Source organism: Papaver somniferum, chromosome 7 (genome assembly GCF_003573695.1).
Source record: "Papaver somniferum cultivar HN1 chromosome 7, ASM357369v1, whole genome shotgun sequence".
Lineage (NCBI taxonomy): Eukaryota > Viridiplantae > Streptophyta > Magnoliopsida > Ranunculales > Papaveraceae > Papaver > Papaver somniferum.
This window is the reverse complement of record NC_039364.1, coordinates 123,125,195-123,139,928: the sequence shown is the minus strand read 5'-3', so window position 1 is coordinate 123,139,928 and position 14,734 is coordinate 123,125,195.

Below are 14,734 nucleotides of genomic sequence, written 5' to 3'. Positions count from 1 at the left end.
CCCCCCTGAAGTAAAACTTTCTCAAAGCGGTTAGTAGTACAAAAATTATATAGTTTTCAGAAAAACTGCTTTATAATTTACAATATGTGGAGGATTGACAGCCAGGACTTGTGCCAAGTGCACAATCACTATTGTACACCTCACATATCCTCCTCCTATTGCACAATAATTTCAATTTTCCGTTTTAACTTCAGGTATAATAGTGATTAGCTTTTTGTAACTCCTTTTTATCGTAGAATCAATTTTAACCTTTGAATGTGTAACATGCAAAACAAAAGTTATAACAACAAGATAACGCATGTATTATGTTTGTATATGGTACTGCAAAGTATCAGTTTTATGTACGTAACGTAACGGATAGATAAATCACCTCCCACTTCAAGAAATCACAAAATAATAGTGACAACTTTACTAACACAATAAGTATCAACGAGTACCAAAAATTGGATACTCTAGTCTATAAAAACAATTTTATGAACTTCGGGCCAAGAAAATATTCCAATTTCAACGAGATCTCATAACTTAGTTCAATCGTGTATTTTAGCGCTATTAGGGGCTTTTCAAGTAGCCAAAGATGATATCATCAATTCATCCGAATTCTTAGTCTTTTTCCAAGAACGTAAAACACAACAAAGGATTGTTCATGAACTTTTCCTATTCGAAATGGTAACTATGACTAAAGTTCAAGTCTGACATAATTCACATGGTCAGGGGCTGCCTCAGTTAGAAACTCGAATCCTTCTTGGATCTAAATCACTAATCACTAGTCATAGCTAGATGCAGTTTGAATCCTTCAGGGACTACCACGTTAAAGTGCATCAAAATAGAAGAATACTTTTTGTTTTACGAAACCAATCTGGAGCTTCGGAAATAAACCCTTAAATCGTATTTAAACCGGTTATATTACTATCTTTGTGCTTCATCTCAAAAACCAACCTGTAATACTCATGCTTCACAATTTTACAGTGAAAGTTGGATCTGAACTTTGTGTTTTTTCGAGAGACTGATCAATCTCTACCTTAGTCTAAGGGGATTGGAGTATATGCCTGCCAATCATGATGTCGATATTATTATGCAAAGGGATATATAATCACTATTGTAAATAGATAATCGACAATCATATTGACCCCAAATATTTCTCTAGTGCATGCAAATTCAACAAATGCTTCACAGACTGGTACCAGCGGGTCTTTAGGGAATTATCACCTCATCATTGTATTAACTTAGAGAATGTGGATCATATTCAGATAGTCTCCTACGAGCACTATCTATAGTTGGATTCTCTTTCATGAGGCATATATAAGGGAGTCTTTCACACCTTAATTGTGTTTCAACCAAGGATTTGGTCACTGTGAGATGTATGATTTTTTCTTATGAGACGACTTCTCACATCTGCATCCTCAAGCAAGTGAAAAAAGATTTGAAAATGGTACAGCTATGTATTTAATCATGAGTAATCTCCAACACCTAAATTTCATTAAATATCTTCGTGTGAGAAATTTAAAACAAAATGATATAGTTTCACATCAATTCTAGTGGAAGCCTAACTTTCTATGTTTAGGATGAAAACTAGACCAGATAACCTATTAGTTGTCGATATTGCTTACTCCAACCTTCCGGTGGCATCCACCTGACTTAAAGGGATATCCTTTAAGTTTTTCGACATAACAGGTGCCATCTTCGGTGGAAATCTTTTTCCTCCTTATTACTGCGTGAATACTTATTCGGTTATCAACATAACTATCACCAACTTCTTGTAGTGAAATGTCTCCCTTAATTAAAGTGGGTGAACTTTAAAGGTTACCAACCTTACTTGCAATATCTTCTGGTGGTGGGTTGTCATGCCAACTTCTAGTGGTATTTTAATTTTGCCGAACATGGCAGAAATATTATTTATTTTTGGAAACTTCTGGTTCCATAATTTTGTCTGATTATCAGGGACAATTATGCTTATAATAGTTTTTGGGTTTCAATGTAACTACATTGAAAAGGAAAAGGTACCAAGTACACTTCCAACCTTTTTACCTGATAGGATTGTGAACCTGTGTAGTATTTTTAACAATTAAAAGGATACAAAACTTTTAATACGGTAAAGTAAAAGCACACACACATACAAAAAATTTGTTAGCAATGCAAACTGCAATGTGCAGAAAAACCACAGGACATAATCCAAACTTTGAACACCACATTGTATTAAGCTGCTACAGACAATAGCCTATTATCAGACTTCGGACCGGGATTTAGTACAATCAATTCATCTTTTGTTGTGCTCCTCATGTATCTTGGTTCTAACAAGACCCTACATAACAAGGTTCCCTTAGATAACGTCATTTATATGCCTAGGAGTCTGCTTCAACCTAAGTGAAGACTTTTAACTATTCTACCTCTAACAGATAATCTATTTGATTACTTTTGTACATGTTTCAATCAAGATCTGGACATTTATTTGCAATAGGACAAGTCCAGCTAACCTCAAGGATCTAGAACACTTATGCACTTATCAAAGAGAAGCCTAAATCACTACCACCTCGTAAGAACAATCTAAACAAAACAAAGAAATATTTTAGATATCTATCTTGTGGAATCACAAAGACGGTGACTAATAGTACTTTGTGATTTTTATATATCATGTTCCTGATTTATAGTTTGAAAACTATAATAATCAATAAGAACAAGATCTACATAACAGATATCTATCATGTAAAAGATAGTATGATCAGGCTTCACGAATCCCTTAGTGAAGACTTTAAAAGTCGCAACCTAATATGGTTTTTCCAAAGGAAACCTAAGTATTTAAAGGACGATTCTAGCCGCAACTAGGACATATAAGTGTCAGGATTGAAATTCTAGTATGTAGAGAGTCCTCTATTTATATTGATAGCATGGCTTGGTAGATTATAAACAAAGCTAAGTTCGTTAATTTCTTTGTAACCAAGCAAGCTTTACTTCTCCATATAGATTTTCATGTAAGCACGAGAGAAGTTTTCTTTAAATCACAAAGAACAAATATGCAACTGTATATTAGTCGAAATACATATCATGCACCAAGTGGTTAACAAGAGAAAAATGTTTTAGTTTTTCTGGAACCGACAAGCATAATTGGAGTTTAATATCACAAGATGAAAATCAGTTGTTGAATAAATAGTCATCTGGTAACTCAGGATCCTTTTGTATTCAACATATAAGTTTGTGAACCGTCCAAAACAGTTCATCTACTTAATCACAAAAGGTCTATAAAGAACTCTCAAAATCAACCAGTTTCCGAACTGCACAAATCAGTATGTGTACTAGTGATACAAGTAGTATCCAGGAAAATCTCAAGATCGATCAGTTCGCGAACTGAAAAAATCAATTCATGTAAAGTCTTTATTTTATAAGTTCGAGTTCGCGATCTGAGCAAATCAGTTTGTGAACATAAAAATTAAATTGACGACTTTGTATGAACTTATTGTACAAATGTGATATTTCGAACAACAAATTGTTCTCAATCTATTCTGTGAAAAGTTCTGTATTGCTTGAATTCTTCTTTGCTATGTTCATCATAATATTAAAGTCTTACGACATGTCTGAGTGGATAGAATGGTAGATAATATGAGTGAATAGAATAATTAGTCTTCAGATACCTTTGTTGATGTAGAAGTCTTCGTTGTTCTTCGGTCTTCAATTTTTTCAAGATCGATTGGTGAATTCTAATACTCGCCTACCATGATTTATTCCAAGTACGAGACTAATTTTAGCAAACTATAAATCAAGATATAGTTTTGATCTACCAAATTCGACAACAGGCTTGATATACCAAGACTTGTGAGATTTTAGTAGATTTAATATTGCAAAGAAGAAGTTTCGAGTCAAGCTTGTCTTGTTAAATATCTCGAAATATGATTCAAGCAATATGAATGTTCATAAATCCATAACAATCTTAGTCAAGAACACTTTATTGTTCAAGAACTATTTCTGTTTCAAGTTGATCATTTGGAAATTGCCCAAGCAATGATATTTCATATCTATGGCGATTGGGAATGTTTCAAATCATGAAAGACAGTTTATCAAAACTACTAAAATCTGGATACTGGGTAGGTACACATACCAGTACGCATACCCTGGATATCTGAGTTCCAGAACGTAGGTAGGTATGCATACCCAGTAGGCGTACCCTAAGGTTTTGAATTCGAATAGGGGGGTACGCATACCCATTGCGCGTACCCCAAGGGCCTGAATTCGTGAATATCTTAAGGTATGTAGACCTAGTGTGTGTACCCTGTATCCCTGAATTCGTGAACTGGTTCATAGATACGTGTACCCCTCCACATACCTACCTAGTACGAATTAAGAAAATGCTCATAAACTATTTTCATAGATACGTTTGGCATTGCTATAACTCTCATGAACACTTCTAAGACATCTTTGATTACTAAATCACTTTGTGTTTCTGAATCATGATTTAAGCCTTGAGTGTTAACTGAACATGATTATGGTTATATGTTCCTATGGAATATTCGCGATGAACTATCATAGTGCGCGGTTCTAGAACCCTGGACCATAGTGTATATTCTTTTGTATAATTTCAGGATACACTTCTCACATGCTTACATGAATTCCTAATAATAATTTTATCTAAACAGAGAATGTGTTTGCTTGAATATCAAGTTATCTTAGCTTGAATTCAAAGCTACCTATAGTCCTGAAAGTCTATAATAGAGGGACTCAAACAGGTGGGAAAATCAATCCTTGACACTTTTGTGTCCTAGTTGCTTGCTATAATATATTGTCCTCTATATACCTAGGTTTTCTTTAAGAAAGATAATAGGTTTATGACTTAAGAGTTCACTTAGGGATTCATGAAGTCGGGTCCAACTATCTTTACTTCGTGTATCTTAATATTGTTCTTATTGATTGTTGAGGTTTCCGTAAATCTCCAAATCTCCAATTAGGATCGAGATAGATAGAAATCGCGAAGTTTGCTTCGTCTCAGACTTTGATATTACTACTTTCAAAAATCTTACACCTTACATTTTTCGACGTGAGAAAATCATATACCATACATATGAATACCCGACAAAAAGATGACTATAATATAGAGATATACACGTTGAACGAGAATGTCATTCGATATTTGATATCGATAGTATTTAATAATAGATGGATATCTAAAACTCTTATTTGTTGATCGGTTTAATATTCTTCTTCTTGAGAGGTAATTAGTAACCCAGGACTATCAGCTAACTGAGTCTAAGTGTTCCGGATTCGTGAGGTTTGCTACTTTGTCTATTACAAACATATTTCCAATCCTTGGTCCAAACGATCTAAAAGGAAATCAAATAGGCTTATTTGTTAAATGCAGATTGGTACCAAAAGTCTCCACTAGAGGTTCAATCAACTCTTAGGATGTAAAGGACGTCAGCTATGGGAATCAATTGCATAGAGCCTTGCGAGGTTTAAGAGACATAAGGAGCACGACTGTAGCCAAATTTTTTGGAGGTTAATTCGGTCTCAACTCTAGTCTGAAGTATGATAATGGACTAGTGTTTGTATAGGTTTTATACAATTTGGTGTTCAAAGCTAGACAAGGTGTTGGGGTTTTTCTGCAGGTGCAGTTTTCCTCGTTAACAAAACTTTCTGTGTCCTGTGTTTTTCCTTTTCCGCATTATATTATTTTATATTTATAATAGGAATACCACAAGTAGGATGTATTCAATCTAGATAGTTTAAATACTTATTAATTATGATCAATTACAAGACTTGTTCTTGTGGAATCTTGAAAGATAGATAGCAAGTTTCGTACTTGGAAGAATTCGGATCTTCTTTATTTGGATACGACTAGATTGGTCTTGGATATTGATTTGTGAGATCATCCAAGAAATCTTTTACACAATCAGGTTCACAGACTTTATTGTCTAGACATATTAATTGTAGAAGAGATAAGAGAAAACTTTATATACATATTGTTCATGGGTATTTAATTAGATCTACTTGCCATTGTATTAGGTTTTGTCCATAGAGGTTGCCGAACGAAAAAATTTGGTGGTGTACTTGGGTACCCTCTCCTTTTCAGGAACAACTTCAACTAACAGTGACATATTTTCGAGTTTTTTTACTGATTCAGTAGGAGGCAACTCGGCAGAGTTTGTATTATTTTGACGGAAATCACTCAAGTCATCAATAATAACATTCGTCGATTTCGTAATGATTTTGGTTCGGAGATTAATAACTCTAAAACCTCGACTATCAGAAGCATAACCTAGAAAAATTCATTTGTCACTTTTGGAATCAAACTTTGTCTCTAGCTCTCTATCCTTAAGGATGTAACACTTACTTCCAAAAGACATGGTGATAACCTTGATAGGGTCTTTTTCCGTACCATAACTCATATGAATTGATTAGAGTTTGTGATATTAAAAAGATACGGTTAATCAAATAACATGTTGTAAACAAAGCTTCTCTCAAAAACTTTAAAGGCAAGTTTTTATCATGGAGGATTACCCTTGTAATTTCTTAAGTATTCATGTTCTTTCTTTCTGCAACTCTGTTAGCTTGTGGAGTAATAGATGGTGATTATTATTGAATTGTACGCAATATATCACATGATTAAAAAACTTTAGTGTATTTTTATTCTGTTCCACGATTGATGTTGATTATTTTAAGTTTACGACCTTGTTCATTCTGGGTTTTATTCACAGTAATCTTTAATTCTTCCAAGGTGTCATTCTTATTTTCTAAGAAGGCAACTCAGGTGTATCTGGTGTAATCATCAACCATTAACAAAGCACATTTCTTCCCTCCAACCGTTATTTGTTGGATTGAGCAAAAGATATCCATGTGAATTAAATCAAGAAGAGCTTTGGTGGCAATATATCGAGATGACTTATGTTGAATTTTTGCTTGTTTACTCTTTTGACAAGCACCATAAATACCATCGACTTTAGAATTAATTTTGGGTATACACCCCTGGCAAGTCCTTTATTAATAATCTTTCCAAGTAAGTGATAGTTGATGTGACCAAAACGTTCATGTCATAGATGAGTCGATTCCACCTTAGTCAAATTGCAACAAAGGTTATATTGAATATTTAAAAGATAAAATTGGTTTTTCCCACGAATACCATGGAAAGGTACTTTTCTTGACAAGTCTTCAGTATCACATCCTTCAATACTGAAAACAACTCTATGGCCTTCGTCACAAATTTGGCTGACAGAAAAGATATTAACAGTCATACCTTTAACGTAAACAACGTCATGAATTTTAGGTACTCGGGTAGCTTAACCATCCCCTTTTTGTTGATATAGCAACAACTATTGTCTTCGAAAGTTAAAGGTCCTCCTTTGTAGTCAGTAACGTTCACGAACCAAGAAATATTTCATGTGATGTGTCGACTACATCTATTATCAAGAAACCATTGGAATGGTGAAGTGCACTTAAGAGAAAAATCATCTAAACTGACATTATTACTTGTATTATATTTCATTAGGTTTTTTTGTAAGCTTTTGATTTTAGACAAGAGTTGTTGAGCATTCGTGTGATAATTTTCAGAACGAAAGTATTCTCCTTTGTAGTCATCAACGTCCTTCTTTGTATTCATCAACGTTCACGAACCAAGAAATATTTCATGTGATGTGTCGATTACATCTATTATCAAGAAACCATTGGAATGGTGAAGTGCACTTAAGAGAAAAATCTTCTAAACTAACATTATTACTTGTATTATATTTCATTAGGTTTTTTTGTAAGCTTTTGATTTTAGACAAGAGCTGTTGAGCATTCGAGTGATAATTTTCAGAGTAAAAGTATTCTTTTGCCCAAACAGTTTACATAGATGTTGATATATAATGAACATTCAGACCACAAAATACACACATGGAGATTGGCTCGGTAGCATATCTCTTGGCATTAATATTTGATGATGCCAAAGATACATTAGGTTTTACAAAGCCAATTCTGCGTCTGTCACCTGATATTCAACAATTCTTTAGACATGTTTTTAGATTCCTCAAAAGACGCGGAATTTTCATTTTTTAGGTTTCGTCTCCAGTCGGATTTTTGTGAGAATATCCTCAGATTGAGCTAGCTTTGCAAGAGCGTCCTTGTTTTTCTGGATTTGAACATCTAGTTTCTCTTGAAGAATTGCCTCTCATTCAGATCCTTCTCAAATATCAGAATCCTTGATGTGAAGTCCACAATAATAAAGTTCGTCGATTTTTCTTATCAATCAAAATTTCTCATAACAAAGTGTATCAACAACTTTTACCCAGTTTGTGCACAAGTTGTCTAAAAGAATTTCAAGATCATAATCAGATTACGTACATGAATTGTTCTTATTATTGTAAGGGATCATCATGTCGGTTGTGACACCTGCAATATATGAACTAACTCTAATACCAAATGAAAAGGAAAACCACCCATCTTTTTATAGGATGGTGAACCCCTGTGGTAATTTTAATAACAAGAAGGATAAAAAAAAAACTTTTCATGCAGAAAAGTAAAAAACTCACACACATACATAAGATTTTTGTTAACAGGGAAAAAGTACAAATGTATACTAAAAACCTGGGACCTAGTCCAGAATTAGAACAACGTAATTTAATTGGTCGCTGGATGAAGTATGATTTTTAGTGTGTGTGTGTGTGGGGGGGGGGGGGAACACTACTGTCAAAACACAAACAGAAGTCTATTATTTGGCCACGTCACATATTAGTCAAACAAATTTATTTATTTATTTTTAAGAAAACTTAGGCAGAGCCTAAGATAATAGATTGATAACAATGCTAGTGGTGTCATTGTTTTGAAAAACATCAGACCCACTGCTAAGGTTCTTACAAGTAATAGCCAAGTTTAGAGCTTGGAGATTTTGGGTTCTATGGAGAAGTTTAAGACCCATTAAAACAAAAGATACAGGTTTTACATTTAAGACTGTTGCTTCATTCAATGTTTGTTTTTCCTTATGATAGTTCCTGATGAATCTTCCCTTTATAGCTTTGAGATAGAGAGCATAGAAGTGTTCCAGAATTTCATTGGTTTCAGCTTGTATTTCAATGTTCATGTGCTGCTTTTTCTCTGCCCACTCAAACGCTAAGTCTGCTCCTCATGTGGCTCCTCCTGCTCCCCATTGACCTGTGTGTCCTCTGCTATCAACATAGTTTCCTGCGAAATCAGTGATAGTTAGTGCTGAGAAGAACTGATAAGTGTTAAGATCCTGAATAGTGCAGATTTTGATTAAGAAACCAAAAGTCTGCTTTTGAGGAGGGATCCCAACATAATTTCCTGTTGTTTTTATATGGGAATCAGTATCATAAGTATGCCCCTGAGTATTCAGAGCATGGTATGGCAAAGTGTGGATTCTGTTATGATCACATAGATGTTGTTGTATACTGAGAGTTGTATTCTTAGCATTTGGAGTAATGTTTTGGAATACTAGATCACATCTAGCCTTTCATATGAACCAGCAAGTGGTTGCATAAGTGCAGGTATTGTCACTGCAGCTAGCATTTTGAAACCAACTATTGAACCAATCCATGAAAAGAGTTTGGTGATCAAAAAGACCATGATTTCCACCTAACATGTGCTTTCAAACCTCAGTGGCAGCAGGGAAGTTGAGGAACATATGTGTCATTGTCTCCTCCCCACTATTGCATATTTTGCATATGGGATCAATATAGTAGAGAATGCTAGCAGTTTTAGCATTAGTTGGGAGGATTTCATGAGCACATTTCCAGAGAAAGATTTTAATGGTTGGTGCCACTTCCAAGTTCCATATAGCTCCCCAGTTTCTTGTTGTATGATCATTTCTATACAGGTTCTTTATTTTGGCTTTGTACAAAGCTTTAACAGATAATTTGCCTATGTTGTTGAGTTTCCAGTGCATGCTGTCTTCTTCTCTGGAGTGGATAACAAGATCACTAATGACTTGAGAAGTACCAGGACTGAAATTTGTTGAATGAGTTGGAAATTCCATTCCTTTTGATCTGTCATTAAATGAGCAAGCAACTGTATATCAGTGGGGCAGTTTCCAGGCTTTGTGAGCTTGTCAGTTGAGTCAGGTATCCAAAGGTCCTCCCAGATTTTGATTTTGTTACCATTGCTTATTCTCCAGATACAGTGGTATTGTATATTATGAATTCCTTCAAGAAACGCTTTCCAAATCCATGAGTCTCCATCTTTGGCTTTGGTATTCATGTTTAGAACATTTCTCCCCGATAAGTATTTGGCATCCATCAATTTGTACCAGAGAGAGTCCTTATCCTGTTCCAGCCTCCATCCTATTTTTGTTATCATGGCACTATTGAAGAGTTCCATATTCATGAACCCTAGGCCACCAAAATTCTTTGGTTTGCATATAACTGTCCAAGCTTTTGGGTAAAACCCAGTGGGGTGTTCCAGATTTTTTCCCCAAAAGAAATATATTTGTAAGTTGTTCATATCTTGACAAGTTTGCTTAGGTATTCTGAAGCAGTTCATTTGATAAATGCTGGTTGTAGAGGTGACAGATTTTATTATAACTTCTCTTCCAGCTGGATTTAGAGGGGAATTCTTCCAACTTGACAAATTTCTCTTCATCTTATCCACTCCTGGTTTGAAAGATTGGATTTTGCTTCTGTGAGTAAACAGAGGAGAGCCTAAATATTTGTCATTTAGGGGGAGAGCTTGAACTCCTAGCAGATTGTAAATATGAGGCATTAGAGCTGGGTCAGTGTCCTTGCTGAAGAAGATACCAGATTTGCTGAAGTTGATGAGTTGACCAGAAGTATCTCCAAAGATGTTGAGGATGTGCTTGAGTTTTTGGGCTTCAGTAGGATTTGCTTTGCATAATACCATACAGTCATCAACAAAAAGAAGATGGTTTATAGATGGAGCATTCTTGCAGATTTTTACTCCAGAGATGATGCCCAAGTCTTCAGCATGAGATAAAGTTCTGGACAAAGATTCCATGCAGAAAAGAAATAAGTATGGGGATAGATGATCCCCTTGTCTGAGACCTCTATAGGGATTAAAGAATTTATCAGGGGAGCCATTTATCAGGACAGCTGAAGAGGTAGTGGAGATGCACTGCATAATTTTGTTACACCATTCAGAGTCAAAGCCAATTATAGTCATAATGGTATGAAGAAATTTCCATTCCACTCTATCAAAAGCTTTAGCCATATCAATCTTGATCCCCGTGGTTCCTTTATTGCCTTTGAGACCTCTTCTGGTTCTCATGTAGTGAATAATTTCATGGGCTATAGCTATATTATCAGCAATTTGTCTTCCAGGTATAAACAAAGACTGGTAGGGAGATATGATTTTGTTGAGAAGAGGTTTCATTCTTTGAGCTAGAAGTTTGGATATTATTTTGTAGGTGGTGTTGCAGAGACTAATGGGTCTGAAGTGGCTGGGGCAAGTTGGGTTTTCAATTTTTGGTATCAGGGATATAAAAGTGGAATTCATTTCTTTGAGAAGATGCCCAGACTTGAAGAAATGTTGTACCATTTTAACTAAGTCTTCTCCTACAATATCCCAGTTGGCTTGGAAGAAGTTTGGTGGAAAACCATCTGGACCTGGAGCTTTATCTTTGGCCATGCTAAAAAGAATAGCTTTGACCTCATGATTTTCAGGAATTCTGTAGAGAATGTTGTTATCAACATTGGTGACAATTGTAGGGATGAGGTTAACGATTTCAGGGTTCATGTCAGGAGATTCAGCAGTAGCCATCTTAGAAAAATGGTTGGTGAAACATTGTTTTATTTCTTGGTAATCCTCAATCCAATTTATAGTACTTTCTTGTATAGAATCAATCTTATTTCTTCTTAATCTTCATTTTGTAGTTCTATGGAAATAACTTGTATTCTTATCCCCCAATTTGATGAATTGATCTCTGCTTTTTGTCTTCCAGAATTTTTCTTCAATGTCTTGCCATTCTCTGAGAACTTGATTTGCAGTTTTTAAAGCTTCACCTCTGTTGTGCTTGAAGTAGTTTTCTTGTAGCCAATGTAGATGTTGCTTACTTTCTTCAATATTTAACTTTATGTTGCCATACACTTCTTTGTTCCAAACTTTAAGTTTCAGCTTAATGTCTTTGAGCTTCCTAGCAATGAGGAAAGCACTAGAACCAGACAGATTTCTTTGCCAGCATTCCAGAACAATATCCTTACAGTCCTTATGGTCCAACTAGGGACCAAAGACTTGAAAGGAATTTTACCAGTACACCAATGAGGATTAGTTTTAAGAAGAATGGGGAGGTGATCAGATCCAATTGCTAGAAGATTAGTGATAGTGGAGTTTGGATATAAGAGAAGCCAGGATTCAGTGGCAAGACCTATATCCAATCTCTGCTCAGTGAGAGCAGGACCACTTCTCTTATTGGACCAAGTGAAAGGGCAGCCTGTACTGCCTAAGTCAATTAGATCCAAGTCCACAATTTTGTTACTAAATATATTAGCTTTTACATTGTCCAATGGTTGAATACTGTATTTTTCATTATCATGCAAGATGAAATTGAAATCCCCAATGACCAACCAAGGGATGGAGTGATTGGTAGCAGTTGTTTCCAAGAGTGAAGTTTACTTGGAGTATCATAAGGGATGCCATAAAAACCAGTAAAAATCCAAGAGGGGCCACTGGTAGGCTTGATTGTAGCATTGATATGGTGAATGGAATAGTCCATATTTTCAACATCAATATTTCTCTTCCATATCATTACTAGTCCTCCAGCAGTACCACTAGCCCCTCCAGGATTGACATGCCAATAATTCTGAATATTAAGCTGTTGCATGGAATTTAAAAAATTTCCATGTTTCTGCTTTGTTTCAGAGATGAAACAGATGTCAGGGTTGAATTTGGTCAACATATCATTTAGGTATTTCTTGGTATGTATTTTCCCTAGCCCTTGACAGTTCCAGGTTATGGAGATAAAAAATTGCCAAAAGTAGGATGCAGGAGGATATTTTGAGGTTGGTCTCCTAGCTATAGGATCATAAAAGAATATAATGCAATAATATAAGTGCACATGGTAATGGTGCAAGTGATTTAGACTAAGATAAAGAATAAATATATGTACCTCATAGGTTGATGTTGATGACCCAGAAGCACCATTAGTCAATTGGGGGAATGCTTGAGTCCAGAGGTTCAGCATAGTTGTCAGAATAGTCTTTGAATATTTTGATGTTATCAGCTTCACTAGTTTCCATGGGTACTGCAATATGTGTGGATTGTTTTCTCTTTGGCATGTTTTTTGCTTGTCAGAATCTTTAAGAGAAGGGGGATCAGTTGGTGAGTTTGCTTCAGCGAAGACATGAAGTGTCTTTCTAGCCTTCCAGGCCTTATTTTTGAATTGTTCAGATTCAGCATCCATCCTTTCTTTGATTTGAGAAAGGGTTGGTAAAAATTGGGTGGGGATAGCTGGGAAAATACCAGTAGTGTCTTGAGCTTGATTGACATTGGTGTTTGTTGGGTTAGGGTGTTTGGTTCTAGCTGTTTCCTTGATCTTTAACTTAGCTTGATGGTTCTTGTAGTTGGTGGAGATTTTCTTAGATAGCTCAAGTTTCCTATTCCTTATTTGGTTAGCAATTACATCTGGGTGTGGGGAGTTGGGATCAGCTCTGGTAGAAGCTCCAAAAGTGAGGTGTTAAGAGGATGAAGGAGCAATTTTTTGCTATTGTCTTTTCAAGTTCCTTCTGTCTTGCATTTCTCATTTTCATTTCAAAGACTTGGGCTGCATCAACATCAGTGTAATCTCTGTGATTGATATTTCTACCTTCTTGGACAGATTGTTGATAAACAGTTTGGGGTGGTGGTAGAGGTTGAGGAGTTGGCAAGTTTTTGTAGTTAGAATAGTGGGATTTTTAGGGTGTAGGTGGGATGGGGCAAGGTAGGGATGGGTGATCTAGAATTTTATAAACTTTACAGAATTTGATACCATTGAGAGCATAGGCAAATTCAATCCAGTGAGAGATGGGTGGGGTTTCAAAGGCTTCAATACCAAATTTTAATGGCTTAATAACATCAATGGTGAGCTTGACTTCTAAGTTTTTCTCAAAACTGTCCCTTCCATAAGGTTTCTTGGCTATTTGATATTCTCCAACAGGTTGCAGAATGTTGTTGATATCTGGTATGATATGAGTTGGGATTCTTTTGATGAGAAGCCAAATCATAACCTTAGAGAATTTTTCTTCATGAATTAAGTCTGGACCTCCCAAGGGTACACCAACTAGTACCATAAGTTTATCAAATACTCCTCTAGTTCCTCCATTCCTGAGAGTGGAATAATCTTCTTCATGGGTGAGTCTGAGAATAAAGTAGTTCCTTCTCCTGTTCCATATATCCAATTCAACTTTGCCATTGAATTCCCAGTTATTGTTGATGAAATTGCTGACTCTTGATGTTTCAAAACATATGTTGTTGCAGAGTTTTCCAATAAAACACCATTTCCAGTCTAAGACTTGCTTGGTTCTGATGTTTTCAGGGTTTAAGAAAACCTTGGGATATAAATCTGCTTCAGGCATTTTGAGGGTTTTGTTCATCTGAGCAACAAGGTTTTCAATGGATGGGTTGGGAAATTTTGATGAAGAAGCCATTTCTGGGTGGAAGAGGGGGTGGTAGACAGAAAGCAACCAGTAAGTGTATTTACCAATGTGTATTGTGGTGGGATAAGACCAGTAATGATGTTGAGGGGAATCAAACCAAACTTTAATTTGAAAAAGATTCTTGACCGTGTCAGTAATGCAAGATTTTTGTAAGTAGTTGTGGGTTGTCCTCAAGCTAGGCC